This window comes from Macrobrachium nipponense, chromosome 3 (genome assembly GCF_015104395.2).
Source record: "Macrobrachium nipponense isolate FS-2020 chromosome 3, ASM1510439v2, whole genome shotgun sequence".
Classification (NCBI taxonomy): Eukaryota; Metazoa; Arthropoda; class Malacostraca; order Decapoda; family Palaemonidae; genus Macrobrachium; species Macrobrachium nipponense.
In genome coordinates, this window is record NC_087202.1 from 32,521,184 (window position 1) to 32,534,000 (window position 12,817).

At 45.8% G+C, this 12,817-nt stretch overlaps 1 pseudogene; it reads left to right on the forward strand.

Moving 5' to 3' along the window:
- LOC135222353 (uncharacterized) overlaps positions 1-12,791 on the forward strand; it is an 81,757-nt pseudogene extending 68,966 nt beyond the window's left edge.
- Positions 12,792-12,817: the final 26 nt, after the last annotated feature.

Here is a 12,817-nt window from a genome sequence, read left to right on the forward strand (position 1 = left end):
GAACCCGCGAATGTTTGGAACCCTATAAAAACGCTAAAAACAGCCTATTTTGTTAGTTAAAACTCAAGAAAACCCACTAAAAATGTTCATACTTGGTTTTTTAATAGTTTTATCACAAAAAGTGCATTTTATGATGAAATTGATTAAAAAAACCAGGAATTTGTGGATATTTCTCATAGAAAAATACCGAGAATGTGCAAATTTTTCTGTGAATAATTCGGGGGAAACGTTCCCAAGAGAAATCCATGCTTGTGTGAGTCTGCGAATCCGGAGAACACGAATACGGGGGGTCCACTGTAATGGGAAGTCGTGCTTGCCACTGAAATTCATTTTGCCGTGAACACTGCTTATATTCAAGATCACCTCTTCTTACCTTAAATTCTACATGTGATAGGAATAGTAAGTATCTTCACTTCAAGAATCGGTCTAACGTAGCCTACACCTATACTAATATAAGTGCCTTGCTTTATGCCTTAAAGGGTTCATCTTAGAGCACCCTCTGTGTTGCTAGAACATTGGTCCCTGACCTATATCAGCCGCAAGTGCTCTCCTTGATACTTCTGGTCTCGCTCACCAGGATAGGGGATTCAGCAACGTAGTCCTTCCACTGCAATTTGGAAATATGTGAGGGATGGGATTGTGACAAAATGACAAATTTTCTAATACAATTTGTATTTTTCATAGCTACAAACCTGAGGTCTTAACAATAGGATCATTTCTAGCACCTAGCTGGATCCGGTTAAAAACTAGATGAAAGCAAGGAATCTTGTGATATCTAGCAACACATGCATAGATCAGGTGAAGAGTGGTCAAGGACCACGCACCTACACCACTGCGTCAGTCTTTCCCAACTCAGGATGTCTTAACAAACAGATGGGTGGCTAGAGGCAGGCAGTATAATGTTAAGACCTCAGGTTTGTACCTATGAAAAATATAAATTGTCTTAGAAAATTTGTCATTTGTTCATATGCAAACAAACCTTCGGTCTTAACAATAGGACAGACTCATACTTGGAGGGAGGTACAAGGCATCCTAGACTGGCTGGGGGCCTACCCACCAGTCCAGCTTCCAGTTTTCAAAAATTCACCATAAATCGAAATAATGTGCTAGAGACTTCCCATTTGTTGCAAAATGAAGGTAATTGGTTGAATATCACTAGACTGTAAGTGTTTGTAGTTTACCAATTGCAGTTTTCAACCATTTCGGTCAAGTCAAAAGTTGACCGAAGGTTGAAATTTTGGCACTTATCGTGATTTATATGAAAATATTTCAAAACTGATAAAAGCTACAACCATTGGGTTATTTTTTGTTGTATTCTACATGAAATTGCACACATTTTCATATATAAAACTTTATGTAAAGGCTAATATAAAATGGTGTAAACATTACGACAATCTGACGAAAAAATTTCTGATTTTCTCGGAAGAGTTACCGTGCGGATGTAAGGAAAAAGGTTTTTTCAAAAATTCACAATAAATCGAAATATTGTGCTAGAGACTTCCAATTTGTTGCAAAATAAAGGTAAACGATTGAATATTACTAGAATATAAGAGGTTTTAGCTTACAATTGCATTTTTTGACCATTTTGGTCGAGTCAAGTTGACCAAGGTATAAATTTTGGCACATCGTTATTTATATGAAAATATTTCAAACTGATAAAAGCTAGAACCATGGGTTGTTTTTCATTGTATTCTACATGACATTGCGCACATTTTCATATATAAAACTCTATGTAATGGCTAATATAAAATGGTGCAAAAATTATGTCAAAGTGACGAAATAATTTCCGAGATGTGTCACTGATGCTTTTTAGTGCGAGAAGAAAGAAATTCGTGCATGCACGCGCTGGGTAACGTTGTTAACAAAACAACAGCTTGATTCGTGAACTCTTCTATTGATCATGAGTTAGACAAAGGAGTACATACATTGTTTGGGGACATTTGAAGTAACTTCCGTGGGAGCACGTGCATGATGGGTTTGTGTTAAACTACTACTAGGTAATAAATTGTTTAATATAAAATTAATTAACTTATTGTCATATAGATCATGAGAAATGTCTCCCACTTTCAGAATCCAAATACTTGGACAAGTGAACATATGAATATTGCTGACAAGTTGCTGTTCATTGTACCTGGTAATCCTAATGGTATTAGTTGTACCCCAAGAAGAGACCAATGGCGTATGCTTTGCAGTACTTCTCTGGTCATTATTTTTTCACTAATCATGCTAAAACAAAATCTGCTACAGTTCTCCTTCCATTCAGTGCTGATGTGCCTCATGAAGTAAGTGAATTTAATTTTATTAATATGTTAGTTGAGTAGACTTGTATTGCTGGATATACCCAAGTACTGTATATTATTCATGATGAAACTGTTGGCTTAGGCAAGCTAGTATTTTATTTAACCGATATAAATATTGGCTTTCTTAAAAACCCAAGAAAAATAAACTAAGGAAGACTTTTGTATATGAAAACCTTTAAAATAGCTAAGGGTTACTGTCTCTCGAGAGAGTTCACATCAGAAGGGTTCATGTTCCGACCTCTCTTTCAAAAATTATTACTTTCATTACACCTCAGTTTTACCTGCAGAAAAGGAGTTTGTTCCGATATGTATACAAACCTTCGGTCCTTTAACAATAAGAAGGTACTTAGCGGCAGCTGAACCGGTCATAAGCTTCGAACAAGGGGGTTCAGTAGTTAACTACTTGTCCGATAGTTGGCGGTCAGCTCAACTGCGAGGAGAGGAGTCACTTTGCTTTCAGCCGCGCTGGTGGATAGACGTGCTGTTCGCCTCTCTGCCCGCTTTCAAGTCGTATGCTTGGTTTTCTTCACATCGTGAAGGCTTTTTCTCTTTTTCTCTTACTTAGTGTGCATGTGCAAAGCTTATGTAAGTACGTGTCTGTTTTTGTATATTCATACTGAAATGATTATTGAATTATTATGGATTCCCGAGAGCCGAAGAGACCCCCTCGCCCCCCCCCCCATCAGCCGCAGATTGTGCCCTGGTGTGGAGGGCCGTAAGTGTGGGGCCTTTTGGTCCTCTGTAGAGGTAGATCCTTATGAATTTTGCACTCTGTGCCGAGGGCAAGAATGCTCTCGCACCAAGCCATGTGATGTTTGCATTGTTTGGTCGGAGGAGCAGTGGGAGCGCAATGGAGGGAGGAAGAAGCCGCGTAAGCCGGCCAGGGAGTCATCGGAGGGATCTCCGGTTACTTCCTTGGTCACGAACACGTCTTCTTCTTTCTTACCTCCATCTCAGCTTCCTCGGATGGCTCCTTCCCCTTTTGGGGGGGTGTCTTGCTCCTTCTCCTCTCTCGATCAGTCGAGCGTGGAGGGGGGGGGCTAGATACCCCGATGTTCAGTTGTATTCGGGGTCGTCCGTTCGCTCGGGGTGGGAAACGTCCCCCGGCAAGGGGAAACCCCCCCCCCCCTTACTAACCCGACTACGCTTCCTTCCTCAGATCTGCTTAAGCACGGGGACGATCTCGGCCGGGCCTGGTACTCGCTGGGGCTCCAGGGGACAACGAGTGTTCAGGGGCTGCTTAGTCATCTGGCACCAGACTGGTAACGCATAGCCCTACCATGACCACAACGCACGACAGTATCCACGTCTGGCTACACTGCTCCGCCGCACCTGGTATACGCCCAGCACGTTGCCATGATTACCCTGACAGCTGCTGTTCAGACACCGCTGCCGAAGGTGAGGAGGTATACCGTGACACTGCCGCCTGGTTTTGCCGCTCTTGCTCCAGCCCCTGACTTCCGGTGTCCCAAGAGCTTTCCTTTGGACCTGCCTCCAGTACAGAGGATGCTGCTGGTTCCTGCCCCGCCTCCTGTTCCTGAGATTGCTGCCGCTCTCCGTCCTGGATGGAAGACCTGACGGTGGTCCTCAGGAAGCTAACGAAGAAGAAGAAGAGGAGGAAGGTGTCGTTGTCGTCGTCATCTGCCGCCGCTTCCCCCTTAAACTTCTAAGGCTCCACAGCCGAAGAAGAAGAAGGTAGCCTCCTCCCCCGCAAGAGGGCTTGCTCTGAGACTTCTAAGGGTCCGTCCCACTCCAGTGGGACGGTTGGGACTTCCGCTGGTCCTCCTGTTCCTTCGGGAACGGGGCCCGTCTCTCCTTCCACAAGGAAGAAGAAGACGGGGGACCGGAGGAGCGCCTGCTAACACCGGTACCTCCTCGCCTGGTGCCAGAGGTTCTGCCTTGGCGCCAGGTACCATCTTGGCCTCTCGTTCACGAGAGGTACCGAGTGTACGGTCGCTCGTGGGTGACCGTGCAGCCAAGACCCAGGCAACTACCGCGGAAGACTGGCGGTAGTTGCCCAGGTGTCTCCCACCAGGCCAGTGATTGCTCTTGTGGCGATCCACTGGTACCCAGGGTTGACGCGACGGTCCCAGACCGGCCGCGGGCTGAGGCGAGGAAGTGGTCCCCTGGACCAGCCGAGTGGCGTGACGTGCCATGAGGACAGGCCTCACTCCCACCGCGACAGCGGACTCTGCCGGTCCCCTGACCGCTGCTCCTACAGTACTGGGCGGAGAGGGGGACCACCAGCAGCTCTTCTGACACTCGGGACCGTTGCCGCTGTTCTCAGTCCAGCCTCTCGACCAGGCCTGCAGCTCGGCAGCCCCCCCAGCACACCAGTTCTGCCGGTGGGTGAGGGGGGAGTGTCAGGTCTACCTCTCCTATCCCTTCAACTTCCTTGGGCTACACCAGGAAGAGTGAGGCGTACGTGCAAGTGGCTGGAGGAGACCATTAGGGGTCTGTTGTGGTTCCTCTTGTGGAAGGAGGAGGGTCTCGGGAGGCGTTCTCGCTGGATGGGCTTGACGGTCCGTCTCCGCAGGACGCAGTCACTCCCGAGATCCAGAGGTCGTTCGCTGAGGTTATTACGCTGATTCCTCAGCACAACGACCTCGGGGAAGGATCGCTGCTCCTACCTTCCGAGCCTACATCAGGTTTGGAGTCGTTCTGGGGACCCAAAAAGGAACCCAGGGCGACGGTGGGTCTGCTGCGATCAGCCTTGGCTGACAGTGTGCTGAGCCAGGTGGACGATCTCGTCTCCGGACAGGAGGGTTTGCTTCGGTCCGGCAGGTTGTCCAAGCTTCTTCTCCCACCTCTACCGCGACAGAGGCCCTTTTACGTGCCATCAGAGGACCCTCTGCCGCCCAAAACAGGTTAACCCGGAGCTAGGTAGGCTAACTTGGGGGGTGTCTCTGCAGCAGCTCCTGTCGGAGAACCTCTGGTTCTCGCAGCAAGAGGTATTGCCTTGGAATCTACCGCCATGGCAGCATTCCAAGTAGTCCCTCCTGGTAGACCTATGGTCCCTCACAGTGTCTAAAGCTGCGGCCTCCTCGGGAAACATCACTCCTGAAGGGGACCCAGACATTGTGAGACTGTGCCAGTCTGGAGGTAGGGCTATCTCCTACCTGGCCCACCAGACAGCTAACCTGTGGGCCAACCTGGTTCTCCGGCGGAGAGACGCTGTCCTCACTCGAGTAACCAGCGCAGCTGGGCGAGAGGCGGCCTTGGGTCTTCGCAACAGACCGGTGCGGAGTTCCTCCTCTCTCTTCCCCAGAGAGATGGTGGATGCTGCAGTGGAACAACAGCACACTGATGAAAGTGACCGTTTAGTCCACCAGGCAGTCTCGAAGGTGGCTGACAACCTCGAAACGACTGCGGCTAAGCCCAAAGAGTTTTAGCTAGCGCTTCCTCTGCGGCTAAGACGATCGCTTCGTCGAAGCCGAGAGAAAGACTCTGCCTTCGACTTCAACTGTAAGGAGCGACCGTAACCAGCCCTCCTTCTCTCGAGGAGGAACCTGGAAGAAGAAGTCGAAGAGAGGAGGGAAACGCTAGGGACGGCTTTCCCCCTCACCAGCTGCTGGAAGAGGGGTGGGCCTGCCTGGCGAGCCATTGGGCAACATGGCAGTGCTACGGAGTGGAGACCTGGATAGTGAACGTCCTTCGGGAGGGGTATTTACTACCCTTCGAGTCTCGGCCACCCCTCACCTCCAACCCAGTCCATCATCAGACGTACGTTTCTGGTTCAGCCAAGGACGTGGCGCGTTGGCAGGAAGTAGAAGCCATGCTGAGCAAACGAGCTGTGGAGATCGTATGGGATCAGTCAACTCTTCCTGGTGGAAAAGTCCTCTGGGGGCTAGCGCCCGGTGATAGATCTCTCTCCCTTGAACCGATTCGTTCTCCAGACTCGGTTCACGATGGAAACAGCACGATCAGCGCTCGATTCCATCAGGGAGAACAACTTCATGCTTTCTGTGGATCTGAAGGATGCATATTTCCAGATACCCATCCATCAATCCTCCAGGAAGTACCTCCGCTTCATCATCGATGGGACGGTGTACCAGTTCAGGGCACTTTGTTTCGGTCTCTCTACCGCCCCACAGGTGTTCACGATGGTGTCGGCTTGGGCCCTCTCGGTAGGGATACGTCTTCTGAGGTATCTCGACAATTGGTTAGTCCTGATGAGCTCCCGCTCACAGTTGCTACAGGACAGAGATCGACTCCTTGAATTCTGCCGCGATCTGGGATCTTAGTGAATTACGAGAAGTCAGACCTCGAGCCCAAGCAGAGGATGAAGTACCTGGGCATGCTGATCGATACGGTAGCAGGGCGAATCTTCCCCGCAGACTTGTGGATCAGCAGGTTCAGTGAGGCAGCAAGATGGTTCCTGTCCCTACAGGAGCAGCCAGCTCAGCAGTGGCAGGTCGTGATCGGTCACCTGTCATCTCTCGAGAAGCTAGTACCTCATGGGCATCTTCACCTGCGGTTTCTTCAATGGAGACTAAATGAGTGTTGGTCACAGGCAAGAGACCCACCTTTCTTCCCTGTGTCCCTCACGGAGGAGGTGAGGCAGGACCTAGCCTGGTGGCTGGACGACGGGAACCTCGTAAGAGAAGTGCCTCTTTGCACTCCCCCCCCCGGAGATGTTGCTGTTTTCAGACGCATCGACCGCATCAGCCAGCACACCTGGAGGAGTTGCTGGCTGCGGGTGTGTGTAACCATCACGACGAGCACCTTCACATCAACGTCCTGGAGCTCAAGGCAGCGTTTCTCGCTCTCCAAGAGTTTCAAGATCGTCTGGTGGGACACTCAGTGGTGTTGATGAGCGACAACACCACGGTAGTGGCGTACGTCAACAAGCAGGGGGGCCTAGTGTCCCTCCCGTTGTATCAGTTGACGTTGCAGGTGCACGAGTGGGCCGTGGCACACTCAGTAGAGCTGTCAGCCCGCTACATTCCAGGCAAGAGGAATGTCGTAGCGGACAAGCTCAGCCGTCAGGATCAGGTGATAGGAACCGAGTGGTCCCTTCACCCAGACGTGGCGGAAAGGCTCTTCAACCTGTGGGGGCGTCCAGTCATGGATCTGTTTGCCATCTGGCACAACAGAAAACTCCAGGTTTTCTACTCGGTTGTGCCGGACCTATGGGCAGCTGCAGAGGACGCCCTTCAACACTTCAGGGCCCGTGGGGCAACCTCTTCGTATACGCCTTTCACCCGTTCTGTCTGATTCGCAAGGTGATCAGCAGGGCACTGGTCACCTCGAATCTTCGGATGTTCCTGGTGGCGCCCAAATGGCCTCAGGCCGTTTGGTACCCGGACCTGGTGGCTCTGCTCGCCGAAGCACCGAGAGAGATTCCCCCCTGGCACAACCTCCTGTGCCAGCCCCACGTAGAACGGTATCACCGGTTAGTCGGGCCCCTGTGTCTTCACGGCTGGCTGTTATCCACCATCTCTTGCGAGCGGGAGGCTTTTCTCGCAGCGCAGCAACAGAGATGGCTGGGTACCTCAGACAGTCCCTATGCAGCTGTATACCAGGGAAAGTGGTCCGTCTTCTGTGGTTGGTGTCGTGGATGGGGTCTCTCTCTCCTCTCAGAGCCACTATTCAGCAGGTAGCAGATTTCCTAGTTTTCCTTTGCCAAGAGAAGCTCCTCTCCATCTAAAGGATACAGAGCTGCCCTGGCCCTAGTCCTTAAACTGGGATGAGTGGATATCTCCTCCTCCTTCGAGATCTCCCTCCTTATGAAGAGCTTCGAGAGGTCTTGCCCACCCAGGGAACTCAGCCCCCGGGGTCGGATGTGACTCTCGTCCTTAGGAGTTTGACTTGAAGACCGACCCTTCGAGCCACTCCGAGATCGTCAGACAGGGATCTGACCCTCAAGACCCTCTTCCTGCTGGCCCTGGCATCGGCGAAGAGAGTAGGGGAACTTCATGGTCTTTCCTTCGACGTTAAGCATTCCAGGGGATGGGGATCCGCGACGCTCGATTTCGTCCCGAACTTCGTAGCGAAGACTCAGAATCCTTCGGTCCCTGACGACCGGTTCGAGTCTTTCACGATCCCCTCCCTGAAGGACTTTACTGATAATGATGCGGATGAGATACTGCTTTGTCCTGTGAGGGCGCTACGGCGCTATATGAAGAGAACTCGACACCTCGACACCTCAGGCCTGAGTGTCAACGCCTCTTCATTAGCACCGGGGTTACCAAGAAAGAGGTTTCCAAGAACACACTTTCTTTCTGGATGGTAGTGACGACACCCATACCCTTCGTCTGAGAGCCCACGAAGTCAGAGGTATTGGTCCAACCCTTGCGTTCCACAACAACTTCTCCATGGCGCAGGTTCTGAAGGCAAGGGTTTGGGCCAACCAAACCCCTTCACTTCCTTCTACCTTCGGGATATTACCCACAGGTCCTTGGACACCTTTTCCTTGGGACCTGTGGTGGCTGCTCAACAAGTTGTGTAGTCTACCCAGCACCCGAGCGAACAGAACAGTATCGCATCCTTGTGTGACTGCACGAATGGACGAGTGAAAGAGTGTGTGACTGGCTTCTCTTACTCCTTCATTCTTCCTCCTCTACCTGAACAGGAAGCAGATGCAGGTAAGCTACATGACTGAGCTCCATCCTATCCCTTTCAGTAGGGATAGGAATGTTTATCCACCACTCCCCAACAAGGGGAGGAGTGGAAGCCAACAAGAGACAAACCCATGACTTCATATTGGCTCTTGAAGTAGGAACTAGTTCTTGTGTTTTTGCTATTTATAAGAGGTACACTTGCCTCCCTCTTATGAATTTGGTCCAGAAGTCTGGCCACTGATCCTGCGGTGCACACCCCGATCAGCTGGGCAGAGGCTAGGATCCCTCCCTTTGCTCTTACGACCAGGGAGGGAACCAAGGTCGGACAAACACCAGTCTGTTCATAAAACTCAGATTCCACCCACCAGTAAGCGAGTCTTCCTATTGTTAAAGGGCCGAGGGTTTGTATACGTATCGGAACAAATAACAATGTCAAAATTTGTATTTTTCCTAACTATACAAACTTGAGGTCTTTTACACATAGTCCCACCTCATGCCACCCCTCACTCTGCGTTTCCTGGGCCTAAAGCAAAATGACTCCTCTCCTCACAGTCGAGCTGACCTCCAACTGCCGGACAAGTAGTTAACTACCGAACCCCCTTGTTCGAAGCTTACAACCGGTTCAGCTGCCGCCAAGTACCTTCCTATTGTTAAAGGACCTCAGGTTTGCATAGTTAGGAAAAATACAATTTTCGACAAATTGTTATGTTTCTGAATTTCATCACTAAACATCTTCAAGCCAATTATTCAAGGATTATAATATAATAATAATTATGTACTTTAGTAAACTTAATGCTAAAATATTTATGGTGAAATAAACTTGAAATTCTTAATATAGAATATATTCTTTCATTCCTTACATGAGATCCCAGTGCATTCCTCATTAGTAATTTTATCAACTTGTGTTTCATACAGTTTCATAGCTTAAATGTAATGGAGACAGTGTTACCAAAAAAATTATAAACAGGGCTATCAATGTGAAAAATACAAGCAAAAGATTAAGAATATTAATCACTCTTATTTTTGTGTAGTCAGGTGTTGCTCACATGATCACTCGATGATATCATCATGATCACAACCCCTCGACAGAAGTCTTATGGAGGAAAAAAGGGATTTTGACGTAGGAAAAATCTATTTCTGGGCGAGGAAGCCGTAAGACTTCATTATCATCACTATCATATCACCATCACCCTATTATATCCAATTAGTGGAAATCTCTATATGAAATAAATTGCTACTTAGATATTTATGGAGGAAATTCATTCATCCCATTGATTTTTCTTTCCTATAATCAGTCCTCCTTTATCCCTCTAATTATTCTTTTTATTTTATATACAATTTTCTTCATAACTCTTATACCATTGTAATCCTAAATCATTGGTTTGAAGATGTTTAGTGGCAAAATTCAGAAACACTCCTTTTCTGCAGGTAAAACTGAGGTGTAATGAAAGTTATAATTTTTGAAAGAGAGGTCGGAACATACATCCTTCCTCTGTGAACTCTCTTGAGAGACTGAGAGTTCCCAGTCTTGTGATATGTAAAATGAATTAATAATTGAACTACAGAACTTAACTGATTGAAATCACTATGAATGAAATCGTAGCATATGCTACCTTATTTGCTCTATGGTGTTTTTATAATAATGTAACTGGGGTTTGAGGTGTTTTTAAATTATCTGAAATTTTCTCTCGGCGTACAGAAAATTTTCAGCATACACAAGGAATTTAATTACCTTACTCTTGTGTATGTAAAGAAGTCCCTCTACATGTACATGAACAGGGAACAAAACTATTTTGTCTTTTTTTTTAAACATATGGTGCAAGACTGTCCAAGGATATTATATATCTTTAATTAGGATTTGTACTATATAATTGTGTTCATTAGCTCTATCTTTCAGATTGGTAATGTGAGAAGATTTAATCTAGTTAGTGAAATGCCATCTCTTGTGACCTGGATACATGGTGGAAGCTGGTGGGACCAGAAACTTCTATGGGGACCAGAAATTAGGTCAGCATCCAAAAATTCAAATGCTCCTTCCATGGCAAAGCTTTTGGAAATTGTGAATCAAGCTTCACAAGAAACAAAGTGTCACAAAGGAGTTGATAAAACACTGCATAGTGAACAAAAATTCTTGGAAAGTAACAATTTTGGTGGGATAGACACTGAAGCACAAGCTCATGCAAGAAATAATGATTGCAAACTTAAGCTAATTGACACAGAAGATTCCAGTGATACAGAATTAGCTAGTGAATGTGGTGGAAATGAGTTTGATCCTAATATTGCAAGTGCTCAAGACATATTAGAGAGAAGTGAAGCACCTTGCATGGATGAAAGTGACCATGATTCAGATAATAGTTCAGGTCTTGATGATGCCTATTTTTTGTAGTAAATTTGAGAATAATTTTCACGTTTTAAGCATTATTGCACTTTGTTTTTAAGAACAGATATATTTAAAGATTAGGATTACTTGTTCAGATTTGTGTTCTGTCTAAACAATTATTTTTTTTATATTAAGGTTAAAATCATGTAAGTAGTTTTTATACCAGATTTTAACAGCTTAAATACTTCTATTTATGTCTCGAAAAAGTTTTTAATTTACAAGACCATATTCTCAAATATTTGAGATGATAGTTGGCAGAGTTGTACGTTCCCAGGGGGTTAAGTAAAACAATATCATTAGAGATCACAAAAAATGAGCTGCAGTTTTCTACATGAAAAAGTGGCAAATCTTGGCTGTTGATCGGCCACCAAGTTTCTCAGAAGATGGATCTGCACAGCTGGCTTCTTGTTCATGTACTTACTGTAGTTTCACGTTGGAAATCAGTTCATTGCCATCTGAATGGTTAAAATTTGGTGGGTTGGATACTCAGAAATTTTCTTTATAAAGGCAAAAATACTTGATATGGTACAATATACAAAAATTTGATATGGTACAATATAAGAAAAAAGGCAATCTATCTCAAATAACAGGTATGTAACTCAAAACTAATAATGCATATGGTGTGGCCATATAAGATATCTTTGTACTTGTAAAAATCTCTCAACTGCATGTTTGTAAATAGCCTAGATCATCTGGCTTCTGTTATACTGAAATTGCTTTCAATAAGTTGAAAACAATTTCACATAGTATTACAATGGGGGGCTGTTATTCATGGGGGATGCATACCAGAAAACAAAAACAAACAAATAAAGCATACCGGAACCCCACCTCCCCCATGAATAGTAGCTAGAATCTGCAAATGCTTAGAACTCCTGTAATAAAAATGCTGCTTAAAACTGCCTATTTTGTTAGTTCAAACTCAAGAAACCCCCACTAAAAATGCTTATAACTGGGTTTGTAAATAGTTTTATCACAAAAAGTGCATTTAATAATGAAATTGATATGAAAATTCAGTAATTTGTGGATATTTCTCATAGGAAAATACCGCAAATACACAAGTTTCCCATGATAATGGGTATATAAGGTCCATAGAGAAATCTGCGAAATGGGAGGTTGACTGTATGCTTCACTATTATGTTTCAGCTTAGCATGACTCATGGTTTTCAACTTGGTTAACTATCTGCAGGTTATGACTCATGTTTTCTGCTTTCATTATTTTTTTTATCTTTTTGCATCTTTATAAACATTTGATTATATCAGTATCCTTTTCCTGTACTGTATTGTTTTCTCTAAACAATAATAATAGTGCAATTTGGCAGAAAATTTTTCCTTAAAAAACTCATGTTTCCTTTGAACTAATCTATTTAATACTATACAGTATGATACAGCAGTACAGTATTAGAATTTTCTCTCATTGATTTTATTATATTTGCAGTACAATAACATATAATTGCATTACTCACCATGGTTTGTAAGTATCTGCGGGTTGTCATTTTGCAACAGAAGAATGGTAAATTAAATGTTTGTGAGGAGAGTTTTGTAACATTTGTGGATTATGTTTTCTGACCATGTAT